Source organism: Somniosus microcephalus, chromosome 2 (assembly GCF_052327205.1).
Source record: "Somniosus microcephalus isolate GS21.2 chromosome 2, FLI_Smic_1.0, whole genome shotgun sequence".
Lineage (NCBI taxonomy): Eukaryota > Metazoa > Chordata > Chondrichthyes > Squaliformes > Somniosidae > Somniosus > Somniosus microcephalus.
Genome location: NC_140988.1, coordinates 347825399 through 347838638, shown reverse-complemented (window position 1 = coordinate 347838638; position 13240 = coordinate 347825399). Strand labels below are relative to the sequence as shown.

General features: G+C 46.4%; 1 protein-coding gene across 2 annotated transcripts in view; it reads left to right on the top strand.

Annotated features, from left to right (window-relative positions):
- LOC147123667 (charged multivesicular body protein 3) overlaps window positions 1-13240 on the top strand; it is a 113927-nt gene that overhangs the window by 18519 nt on the left and 82168 nt on the right. Inside the window, exon 2 of one of the 2 annotated variants that reach the window (XM_085975498.1) lies at window positions 2530-2570. The gene's annotated coding sequence lies outside the window, so the exon portion shown is untranslated. Of the gene's footprint in view, window positions 1-2529; window positions 2571-2618; window positions 2687-13240 lie in introns of those variants that run through there. The other variant, XM_085975499.1, reaches the window with a different exon arrangement.

The window sequence follows — 13240 nt, the reverse complement described above, 5'->3', positions numbered from 1 at the left end:
TCAAGAAGGAGTTAGATATATTTCTTAAGGCTACAGGGATCAAGGGGTATGGGGAGAAAGCAGGGACCGGGTACTGAATTTGGATGATCAGCCATGATCGCATTGAATGTCAGAACAGGCTCGAGGGGCCGAATGGCCTACTCCTGCTCCTATCTTCTATGTTTCTATCTCTCTCTCCCTCCTGGCATTAAAGTACCCCAGCAGCACCCCACCCTGTCTATTGATTTTTGAGAAAGAAGGATGACCGGACTTCTTTCAGGCAGGTGATAGACATGGACCTGGCTGGAGAAGCTGCAGTGATTGCGTTAGTAGTTATTAGTGGAATAAAACCAGATGAACAGCAGAGCCTTCCTCGAAAAAGTAGAGAAAGAGCTGATGGTGAAAAAATGAGATCAAGGAGCCAATTCTTGGACATATAAACAGAAAATGCTGGAGATAGGCAGCAGGCCAGGCAGTATCTGTGGAGAGAGAAACAGAGTTAAAGTTTCAGGTCTGTGACCTTTCGTCAGAACTGGAAAATGTTAGAGATGTAACAGGCTTTAAGCAAGTACAGAGGGAGGGAAAGGGGAGGGGATAAAGAACAAAAGGGAAGGTCTGTGATTGGGTAGAAGGCAGGAGTGATTTGAATGTCAAAAGGGATGATAGTGCAAGGCATAAAGGGGTGGTAATGGGACAAGTAAAGAAACAAAAGATGGGTCTAGAGGAGCTGTAAATGGCAACAACAGAATCATTACCAACAACTGCTGTCTGAAAAAATGGGAGCAGTGGTTATGATCTAAAATTGCTGAACTCGATGTTGAGTCCGGAAGACTGTAAAGTACCTAATCGGAAGATGAGGTGCTGTTCCTCAAGCTTCCATTGAGCTTTATTGGAACAGTGTAGGAGGTCGAGGACAGAAAGGGAATGGGGCGGAAAATTAAATTGGAAAGTGACCGGAAGCTCAGGGTCACGCTTGCGGCCTGAACAGTGGTGTTCAGCAAAACGATTATTCAATCTGTGTTTGGTCTCCCCAGTGTAGAGGAGACCGTATCATGAGCAGCGAATACAATATATTAAATTGAAAGAAGTGCAAGTAAATCACTGTTTCACCTGGAAGGAGTGTTTGGGGCCCTGGATAGTGGGAAGGGAGAAGGTGAAGGGGCAAGTGTTGCACTTCCTGTGCTTGCATGGAAAAGTGCCGTGGGAAGAGAAGTAGAGGGAACGATCCCTTCGGAATGCTGAAAGGGGAGGGGAAGATGTGTTTGGTGGTGGGATCGCACTGGAAATGGCTGTGGATGATCCGTTGAATGTGGAGGCTGGTGGGGTGGAAGGTGAGGACAAGGGGAACCCTTGGGAGGGAGAAAATGGGATGGACACAGTCGAGGGCCCTGTTAACCACAGTGGAGGGAATCCTCGGTTGAGGAAAAAGGAAGACATAACGGAAGCATTAGTATGGAAGGTGGCATCGTCAGAACAGATGCAATGAGATGGAGAAACTGGGAGAATGGAATAGAGTCCTTACAGGAAGCAAAATGAGAGGAAGTGCAATCAAGGTCGCTGCGGGAGTCAGTGGGCTTATAGTAGCTATTGGTTGACATCCTATACCCAGAAATGGAGATACAGAAGTCAAGGAAGGGAAGGGAAGAGTCGGAGATGGATCATGTGAAGGCAGGGGAGGGGTGGTAATTTGAAGCAAAGTTGATTAAATTTTCCAGTTGAGGGTGACTGCAGGAAGCGACACCAATACAGTCATCAATGTACCGAAAAAAGATGAGGGAGGAGACATGAGCAGGACTGCAACAAAGAAAGTTCCGCGTATTCCACGAAAAGGCAGGCAAAGCCAGGACCCATACAGGTTTCCATAGCGACAGTTTTTATTTGGAGGATGTGAGAGGAGTCAAAGGAGCAGTTGTTGGGTTCATTTCTGTCAATAATCAAATGATGGGTGCTTGAAGTGCATCAGATGCCCATTTACTATTATACTGTAAGAAAGAAATGCATTTATATAGCGTCTTTCACAACCTCAGTGCTTTAAAGTGCTGTAAAGCCAATGAAATACTTTTAAAGTGTAGTCACTTGTAATGTAGGAAATGCCGCAGCCAATTTGCGCACGGAAAGGCCCCACAACAACAGTGAGATTATCTGCTTTAGTGATGTTGGTTGAGGGATAAATATTGGCCAAAAATCTAGGGAGAACTTCTCTGCTCTTTTGAATAGTGTAATGGGATCTTTTACATCCACATGAGAGGGTAGATGGAGCCTTGGTTTAACTCTCATGTCAAACACAACGCCTCAAGCATTCCCTCATTACTGCACTGAAGTATCAGCCTTGATTACGTGCTATTGGAGTGGGACTTGAACCCACAACCTTCTGATTTAGAGGTAAGAGTGCTATCTGCCGAGCCACAGCTGACATCTTCCAGGATTGTTAAAGATTAGTTTCTTGGACACTGCTGCAAGCAGCCTAAGAGGCTGGTGTGGGAGCGGGGAGACCAGAGACCTGAGGCCCAGTGAGTATTTCAACTCACTTTCGCGGGCTTTTTCTTACAGAGGCTGGTGTGGGAGCGGTGAGACCAGAGACCCGAGGCCCGGTGAGTATTTAAACTCACTTTCACAGGCTTTCTTACCAATTTCAGACCGGCAGCGGCATTCCAGAGCCACGTCACGATTCAAAACGTGACGCAGGCAGGAGGGAGCAGCTGATTGGGTGAGTACAGCCAGGTTAGTTTGACAGTTAAGGTTCATAGTTTATAAAGTTTTAGACGGTCTTAATTTTTTGTGGTTATAGTTTCTAGTGCTAGTAACCAAGGGCCCTTGAGTATATTATTTAATTGGTGGTATTGATTTGATTTAAGTTAATTTGAATTAATTAAAGGGTAAGTCATGGCAGGAGAGCTCTGTGCCGTGGTATGCTCCTCCTGCACTATGTGGGAAATCAGGGACACTTCCTGTGTCCCTGACGACCATGTGTGCGGGAAGTGTATCCAGCTGCAGCTACTGACAGACCGCATTGCGGCACTGGAGCTGCGAGTGGATACATACTGGAGCATTCGCAATGCTGAGGACGTCGTGGATAGCACGTTTAGGGAGTTGGTCACACCGCAGGTAAAGGCTGCACAGGCAGGAAGAGAATGGGTGACCACCAGGCAGAGTAGTAGGCGCAGGCAGGTAGTGCAGGGGTCCCCTGTGACTATCCCCCTCTCAAACAGATATACCGCTTTGGATATTGTTGTGGAGGATGGCTTATCAGGGGAAGGCAGCAGCAGCCAACTTCCAGGCACCATGGGTGGTTCTGCTGCACAGGACGGGAGGAAAAAGAGCGGGAGAGCTATAGTAATAGGGGATTCTACTGTAAGGGGAATAGATAGGCGTTTCTGCGGCCACAAACGTGACTCCAGGATGGTATGTTGCCTCCCTGGTGCAAGGGTCAAGGATGTCTCAGAGCGGCTGCAGAACATTTTGGAAGGGGAGGGTGAACAGCCAGTTGTCGTGGTGCATATAGGTACCAACAATATAGGTAAAAAACGGGATGAGGTCCTAAAAGCTGAATATAGGGAGTTAGGAGGTAAATTAAAAAATAGGACCTCAAAGGTAGTAATCTCAGGATTGCTACCAGTGCCACATGCTAGTCAGAGTAGAAATAGAAGGATATTTCAGATGAATACGTGGCTAGAGGAATGGTGCAAGGGGGAGGGATTCAAATTCCTGGGACATTGGAACCGGTTCTGGGGGAGGTGGGACCAGTCCAAACCGGATGGTTTGCACCTGGGCAGGACCGGGACCGATGTCCTAGGGGGAGTGTTTGCTAGTGCTCTGGGGGAGGGTTTAAACTAAAATGGCAGGGGGTTGGGAACCTGAGCAGGGAGACAGAGGAAAGGGAAAGAAGGATAGAAGCAAAACACAGGAAGGAGAAAAACAAAGGTGGCAGTCAGAGAAATCAAGGGTTTAAATCAAACATGGCCACAGTAAATAATAATTCTAAAAAGGTGTAAGAGTGTTAAAAAAAACCAAGCCTGAAGACCTTGTGTCTTAATGCGAGGAGCATTCGTAATAAGGTGGATGAATTAATTCGCTGCGCAAATAGAGGTAAACGGATATGATATGATTGGGATTACGGAAACATGGCTCCAGGGCAACCAAGGCTGGGAACTCAACATCCAAGGGTATTCAATATTCAGGAAAGATAGGCAAAAAGGAAAAGGAGGTGTGGTAGCATTGCTGGTTAAAGAGGGGATTAACACAATTGAAAGGAAGTGTTAGATCCGTGTGTTAATGGAGACACGGAATGCAGGAGTTGATTTAACAAGTGTTTACTGAACAAAGTCTGGAGGTGAACTAACTACACAAGACACTACACAGGCTTATATACCCGAGTGGTCACTACTGGTACTACAGTATACAGGGGCTTCAAAAACATAGTTCCTCTTAAAGGTACATACACTACAATTCCTCCCCTTTTAGATAAATAGTACATAACATTTTAAGTAAGCATTAAATAACATTTTTACAAGAACAATAATATACACATTTGCGAAAGTTAATCAATTACAAATTCAGTCTCTCTGGAGGCTTCCTGACTCGGTCCGGATAACGCCTCGGTGGTGTAGTAGGTTCTTTTGGCAAGGTCGATTCAGCTTCAATGCCAGTGTCGGGTTCATCTGGTTCCAATATCACCGGATCGGAGGTAGATACTATGGGTATCTCTGCTTCATCACTAGGCGTATAGAGTTGTGGTGTAGGTTGTCCTTTTTCGGATGACTCTATGATCTGGTCAGCATGGCGCCTTATTAAGCTTTCTCCAATGTCCACGGTATACATCAGCGGTCCTAGTCGTGTGCAAATAGTTCCAGGCTGCCATTTCTCGGTACGGTAGTCCCGGGCCAAAACTGGTTGACCTATCTGGAAGGTCCTAGTTGGCCTTTCATTCATGCTTTGAAATTGCCGGTTCTCTACGTCCCTTCTGACGTTTGGCTTGACCAAATCCAGCCGGCATCTTAGGCTTCTATTGAAAAACATCATGGCGGGGGTTTGGTTTGTAACCACGTGTTGCATTCCTGTACGCAAACAAGAAGTTATCTACCTTATGTTGTAGATTAATGTCTTCATTACCCATGGCCTTTATGGCCTTCTTGAAGGTCTGGACAAACCTTTCAGCCAATCCATTGGTGGCGGGATGGTATGGGGCGGACGTGTAGTGCTTAACCCCATTGTTTTTTAAGAACTTCCTGAATTCTTCGGATACAAATTGCGGTCCATTATCAGAACAGATCTGTTCAGGCAGCCCATTCCTGGCGAATATGGTCCTTAATACTGTGATGGTTTTTTCCGTGGTGGTGGAGGACATCTTTATTACCTCCGGCCACTTGGAGTGTGCATCCACCGCGATTAAGAACATTGAGTCCATAAATGGACCAGCAAAGTCGATATGTATCCTTTGCCATGGAGATGAGGGCCACTCCCATGGATGTAGAGGGGCTTGTGGTGGGGTGTTTTGGACCTTCTGGCATCCTAGGCAGCTCTTGGTCATTTCTTCGATGTCTCCATCGATACCTGGCCACCACACAAACGCTCTGGCTAAGTTCTTCATTTTCACTCCACCCAGATGCCCCTCGTGAAGCTCCTTTAGCACTCTATCCTTGAGTTTGGGTGGAATCACCACTCTGGATCCACACATCAAGGTTCCTCGGCACACTGACAGCTGTTCTCTTCTTTGCGAGAATGCTGGCAACAGTGGTTCGCCATATGCTGGCCATCCCTTCACCGTTAAATCGTAGACTCGTGAGAGAGTCGGGTCATTTCGCGTTTCCTTTTCAATGGTAGAATTTGTCACCGGTAGACATTCCACTATGGTCGAGTGGAATATCTCCACTGGGTCCACTGTAGGCGCCTCTTCCACCGTTGGCAATGGTAGACGCGATAACCCGTCAGCATTCCCATGCTGTTTTGTTCCTTTGTATTCTATGTCCTATTGGTGTGCCCCTATGAAAAGGGACCACCTCTGTAGCCTTTGCGCTGTCATAATGGGAACGCCCTTTTTAGGGTTGAATATGGAGACGAGGGGTTGATGGTCAGTCAACAAGGTAAATTTTTGTCCGTGTAGGTAATGGTTGAATTTCTTCACCCCCCACACCAGGCTGAGTGCCTCCCTGTCGATCTGGGCATAGTTACGCTCAGCTGAGTTCAATGAGCGTGACACAAAAGCAATCGGCCGCTCCGATCCATCAGGGAATCTATGTGATAATACCGCTCCCACGCCGTAAGGGGATGCATCGCACGCCAGTCTGATTGGCAGTGATGGGTTGTAATGAGCCAACACTTCCCTGGACGTGATCAAGCCTTTGAATTTATGGAAGGCACGTTTACAGTCTTCGCTCCATTTCCAAACTACTCCTGTTTGTAGCAGTGCGTTAAGAGGGTGCAGAACCGTCGACAAGTTTGGTAAAAATTTATGATAGTAATTTACTAATCCCAGGAACGACCTTAATTGTGAGACATTTTCAGGCGCTGGGGCCTTTACGACCGCTTCAATTTTTTCAGGTGACTTATGCAACCCTTCTTCGTTAATGACATGGCCACAATATGATATTTGTTTCTGGAAAAATTCGCACTTGGGGCGATTTGCTCGTAGGCCCCGTTCTCTCAGCCTCGTGAGCACCTGCTCCAAGTTGGCAAGGTGCTCGTTGTCATTTTCTCCTGTTACAAGGATGTCGTCTAGGTAGCATTGAGTCCCCGGAATCCCTTGCAGGAATTGCTCCATAGCTCTTTGCCAGATAGCCGGAGCTGATGCCACTCCGAAAACCAGTCGATTGTACTGGTACAGGCCTTTGTGTGTGTTTTATCGTGAGATACTTTTTAGAGGCCTCCTCAACCTCCATCTGTAGATATGCCTGTGCTAAGTCAATTTTGGTGAAACGTTTCCCTCCGGATAGTGAGGCGAAAATATCTTCTATCCTCGGAAGAGGATACTGTACCATGTGAAGAACCGGGTTTACAGTCACCTTGAAATCCCCACAGATGCGAACTTTTCTCTGTTCTTCAGATTTATCATTATTCAGCGTTTTCTTCATGACCGGGACGATGGGTGTTGCCCACTCGCTCCAATCTACCTTGGATAACACGCCTGCTTTTTCCAAATTCTCCAAATTCTCCAGCTCTGCCTCGACGGCTGGACGAATTGCGTATGGCAAAAACTTGGGAATTGCCGCATCTTCCACTTTTATTGAGGCGGTGGCGCCTTTCAGCGTTCCTAGTTCCTGTTGAAACACTTCTTTGGCGTTAGCCAAGATTTCTTTTAATCGTCCAGGTATGACGTCATCGTCGTTTTTTTTCTTACTGGTCACCGTCAGTGCCTGAATGGAGTGCCAGTCTAAACGTATCTTTCTGATCCATTCACGTCCCAACAACGGTGGACCACCATCTTGCAGAACGTATAAATACAACTTCTGTATTTCCTTGCCGTTGTATACAACAGGCACCCTTATTTTCCCTCTGGGGTATTGTAGTGTATGTGCCTTTAAGAGCCCCCTGTGTACTGTAATCGGTAATGGCCACTCGGGCTGTATAAGCCTGTATATTGTGTTGTATCAGTTAGTTCCCCTCCAGACTTTGTTCAGTAAACACCTGTGAAACCAACTCCTGTCTTCAGTGTCTCTATTAACACACAGACACAACAGTGGCGACGAATTGGAAACGGACTTACCTGCAATTTGGCAGCACCTCAAGGACATCGATTCCTCTGACGTCCAAAGTCGAAGAAAAACAAGAAAAAGAAAAAGCTGTGGTTTCACCAGCTAGCCGAGCTGGTGGCAGGTACTGCAATCATCCTTCCTGGGCGTCGGGCTGGGGCTCCAGCGGCTGGCTGTGCAGCGAGGCCAAGCAGCGAAGGCGGAGGCAAGCAGTAACAGACGGGGAGGGAGCACTCGGGAGACGGCCGGCGCTGCAAGCAGGTCGGCGTTCAGACCTAGCAGAGAGAGTCTGGCGGGAATGAGTCTCCACCTGTAAATAAATGTTAAAAAATTGTTTTTAAAACCGCGGAAAACAGCATTGTCATTGGCAGCAGCGGCCGGGAAGCGCCATATCTTTTCTGCAGAAAAGAAAGAAAAGCGCGGGAAGCGCCATTTTTTTTTCCAGGATGCCTAAGGCTGGCAATATTGATGCTTTTGATAACGATATAGAGGATTGGACCACATATGTGGAAAGAGTGGAGGTATATTGCACCGCAAATGGAATAGAAAATGATAAAAAAGCGTCAGTACTTCTAAATCTAATGGGCGCAAAGACATACGGGCTGTTACGAAACTTAATCACTCCAGCCAAACCAAAGGACAAGAATTTTAAAGAAATTGTTGATACCCTACAGGAGCACTTAAACCCAACACCGCTGCTGATAGGGGAATGATTCAAATTCTTCAAGAGGAATCAACACAAGAATGAAAGTAATGCTGATTACCTCACCGAATTAAGAAAGCTATCAAAGCACTGCCAATTCGGGGCAGGACTAGCAGATTATCTTCGAGACAAATTCGTCTGCGGTCTCCTAAGTGAAGGAACACAGAAAAGGCTGCTTTCTGAGAAAGATTTAACACTGGACAAGGCTTTCAGTATGGCTGTATCATACGAAGCAGCCGCAAGAGGAGCTGCAGAGATACAACAAAAGACACAGGACTTTGGCACCCATGAAATGACACAGGGTTTCGAGAGATATTATCGCTGCGGCAGATCCACCCATGACCAGAGGGACTGCTGGTTCAAAGACAAAGCATGCAGGCAATGCGGAAAGATTGGACACATTGCACGGGTATGCCGATCTGGACAAAAAAAATCCACGGACAGGAAAAAAAAAATCAATAAAGAAAAGTACAGAAAGGTACAAATGATGACGGACAGTAGCTCCGAAGACCAGAAGAGCGATAGCGACTCCGAAAACAAGAGACTAAGCTGTCTCAAATTACATAATGTAATTGCCAAAGAAGATTACCAGACCATTTGGGTTACCCTCACGATAGCAGGGTCCCCAGTTAAAATGGAGCTAGATACAGGATCAGCTCTGACCGTCATAAATTGACGGGATTACGAGCGGCTATTTCCGCATATACCTTTAAAAGACACATCCACTATCTTGAAAACATATACGGGGCAGAAAGTATACCCCAAAGGAAAAATAAGGGTGCCTGTTGTATACAACGGCAAGGAAATACAAAAGTTGTATTTATACGTTCTACAAGATGGTGGTCCACCGCTGTTGGGACGTGAATGGATCAGGAAAATACGTTTAGACTGGCACTCCATTCAGGCACTGACGGTGACCAGTAAGGAAAAAAGTGATGATGACGTCATACCTTAACGATTAAAAGACATCGTGGCCAACGCCAAAGAAGTGTTTCAAGAGAAACTAGGAACCTTAAAAGGCATCACCGCCTCAATAAAAGTGGAAGATGCGGCAATTCCCAAGTTTTTTAAGGCAAGACCGGTGCCATACGCAATTCGTCCAGCAGTCGAGGCAGAGCTGGAGAATTTGGAAAAGGCAGGCGTATTATCCAAAATAGATTGGAGCGAGTGGGCAACACCCATCGTCCCAGTCATGAAGAAAACGTTGAATAATGATAAATCTGAAGAACAGAGAAAAATTCGCATCTGTGGAGACTTCAAGGTGACTGTAAACCCGGTCCTTCACACGGTGCAGTATCCTCTTCCGAGGATAGAAGATATTTTCGCCTCACTATCCGGAGGGAAACGTTTCACCAAAATTGACTTGGCACAGGCATATCTACAGATAGAGGTTGAAGAGGCCTCTAAAAAATATCTCACGATAAATACACACAAAGGCCTGTACCAGTACAATCGACTGGTTTTCGGAGTAGCATCCGCTCCAGCTATCTGGCAAAGAGCTATGGAGCAAGTCCTCCAAGGGATTCCGGGGACTCAATGCTAGACGACATCCTTGTAACAGGAGAAAACGACAACGAGCTCCTTGCCAATTTGGAACAGGTGCTCACTAGGCTGAGAGAACGGGGCCTACGAGCAAATCGCCCCAAGTGCGAATTTTTCCAGAATCAAATATCATATTGTGGCCACATAATTAATAAGGAAGGGTTGCATAAGTCACCTGAAAAAATTGAAGTGGTCATAAAAGCCCCAGCACCTGAAAATGTTTCACAATTAAGGTCGTTCCTGGGATTAATAAATTACTATCATAAATTTTTACCGACCTTATCAGCTCTTCTGCACCCTCTTAATGAACTGCTACAAACAGGAGTAATTTGGAAATGGAGCGAAGACTGTAAACGTGCCTTCCATAAATGCAAAGACTTAATCACGTCCAAAGAAGTTTTGGCTCATTACAACCCATCACTGCCAATCAGACTGGCGTGCGATGCATCCCCTTACGGCGTAGGAGCGGTATCATCGCATAAATTCCCTGATGGCTCGGAACGGCCGATAGCTTTTGCGTCACGCTCATTGAACTCAGCTGAGCGTAACTATGCCCAAATCGACAGGGAAGCACTCAGCCTGGTATGGGGAGTGAAGAAATTCAACCATTACCTACACGGACAAAAATTTACCTTGTTGACTGACCATCAACCCCTCATCTCCATATTCAACCCTAAAAAGGGTGTTCCCATTATGACAGCGCAAAGGCTACAGAGGTGGTCCCTTTTTCTAGGGGCACACCAATATAACATAGAATACAAAGGATCAAAACGGCATGGGAATGCTGACGGGTTATCGCGCCTACCGTTGCCAACGGTAGAAGAGGCACCTACCGTAGACCCAGTGGAGATTTTCCACTCTACCATAGTCGAATGTCTACCAGTAACAAATTCTGCCATTGAAAGGGAAACTAGAAATGACCCGACTCTCTCACGAGTCTACGATTTAACAGTGAAGGGATGGCCAGCACATGGCGAACCACTGTTGCCAGCATTCTCGCAAAGAAGAGAACAGCTGTCAGTGTGCCGAGGAACCTTGATGTGTGGATCCAGAGTGGTGATTCCACCCAAACTCCAGGATAAAGTTCTAAAGGAGCTTCACGAGGGGCATCTGGGTGGAGTGAAAATGAAGAACCTAGCCAGGGCGTTTGTATGGTGGCCAGGTATCGATGGAGACATCGAAGAAATGACCAAGAGCTGCCTAGGATGCCAGAAGGTCCAAAACGCTCCACCACAAGCCCCTCTACATCCATGGGAGTGGCCCTCATCTCCATGGCAAAGGGTACACATCGACTTTGCTGGGCCATTTATGGACTCAATGTTCTTAATCACGGTTGATGCACACTCCAAGTGGCCGGAGGTAATAAAGATGTCCTCCACCACCACGGAAAAAACCATCACAGTATTAAGGACCATATTTGCCAGGAATGGGCTGCCTGAACAGATCTGTTCTGATAATGGACCGCAATTTGTGTCTGAAGAATTCAGGAAGTTCTTAAAAAAACAATGGGGTTAAGCACTACACGTCCGCCCCATACCATCCCGCCACCAATGGATTGGCTGAAAGGTTTGTCCAGACCTTCAAGAAGGCCATAAAGGCCATGGGTAATGAAGACATAAAACTTCAGCATAAGGTGGATAACTTCTTGTTTGCATACAGGAATGCAACACATATGGGTACAAACCAAACTCCCGCCATGATGTTCTTCAATAGAAGCCTAAGATGCCGGCTGGATTTGATCAAGCCAAACATCAGAAGGGACGTGGAGAACCGGCAATTTCAAGGCATGAGTGAAAGGCCAACTAGAACCTTCCAGATAGGTCAACAAGTTCTGGCCCGGGACTACCGTACCAAGAAATGGCAGCCTGGAACTATCTGCACACGACTAGGACCGCTGACGTATACCGTGGACATTGGAGAAAGCATAATAAGGCACCATGCTGACCAAATCATAGAGACATCCGAAAAGGGACAACCTACACCACAACTCTATACGCCTAATGATGAAGTAGAGATACCCATAGTATCTACCTCCGATCCGGTGATACTGGAACCCGATGAACCCGACACTGGCATTCAAGCCGAATCAGCCTTGCCAAAAGAACCTACTACACCACCAGAAACTACTACACCACCGAGGCGTTATCCGGACCGAGTCAGGAAGCCTCCAGAGAGACTGACTTATAGTTGATTAACTACAGCAATGTGTGGATTATTTTTCTTGTAACATGTAATTAATGATTACTTAAAATATTATGTACTGGTTGGCTAAAAGGGGAGGAATTGTAGTGTATGTGCCTTTAAGAGCCCCCTGTGTACTGTAATCGGTAATGGCCACTCGGGCTATATAAGCCTGTATATTGTGTTGTATCAGTTAGTTCCCCTCCAGACTTTGTTCAGTAAACACCTGTGAAACCAACTCCTGTCTTCAGTGTCTCTATTAACACACGGACACAACAGGTATACTTTCTGCCTCGTATATGTCTTCAAGATAATGGATGTGTCTTTCAAAGGTATATGCGGAAATAGCCGCTCGTAATCCCGTCGACTTATGACGGTCAGAGCTGATCCTGTATCTAGCTCCATTTTGACTGGGGACCCCGCTATCGTGAGGGTAACCCAAATGGTCTGGTAATCTTCTTTGGCAATTACATTATGTAATTTGAGACAGCTTAGTCTCTTGTCTCCGGAGTCGCTATCGCTCTTCTGGCCTTCGGAGCTACTGTCCATCATCATTTGTACCTTTCTGTACTTTTCCTTATTGACCTTTTTACTGTCAGCGGATTTCTTTCCAGATCTGCATACACGTGCAAAGTGTCCCATCTTTCCGCATTGCCTGCATGCTTTGTCCTTGAACCAGCAGTCCTTCTGGTCATGGGTGGATCTGCCGCAGCGATAATATCTCTCGAAACCCCGTGTCATTTCATGGGTGCCGAAGTCCTGTGGCTTTTGCTGTATCTCTGCAGCTCCTCTTGCTGCTGCTTCGTATGATACAGCCACACTGAAAGCCTTGTCCAATGTCAAATCTTTCTCAGAAAGTAGTCTTTTCTGTGTTCCTTCGCTTAGGAGACCACAGACGAATTTGTCTCGTAGAGAATCTGCCAGTCCTGCCCCGAATTGGCAGTGCTTTGACAGCTTTCGTAATTCGGTGAGGTAATCAGCGTTACTTTCACTCTTGTGCTGATTCCTCCTGAAGAATTTGAATCGTTCCGCTATCAGCAGCGGTGTTAGGTTTAAGTGCTCCTGTAAGGTATCAACAATCTCCTTAAAATTCTTGTCCATCGGTTTGGCTGGAGTGATCAAGTTTCGTAACAGCCCATATGTCCTTGGG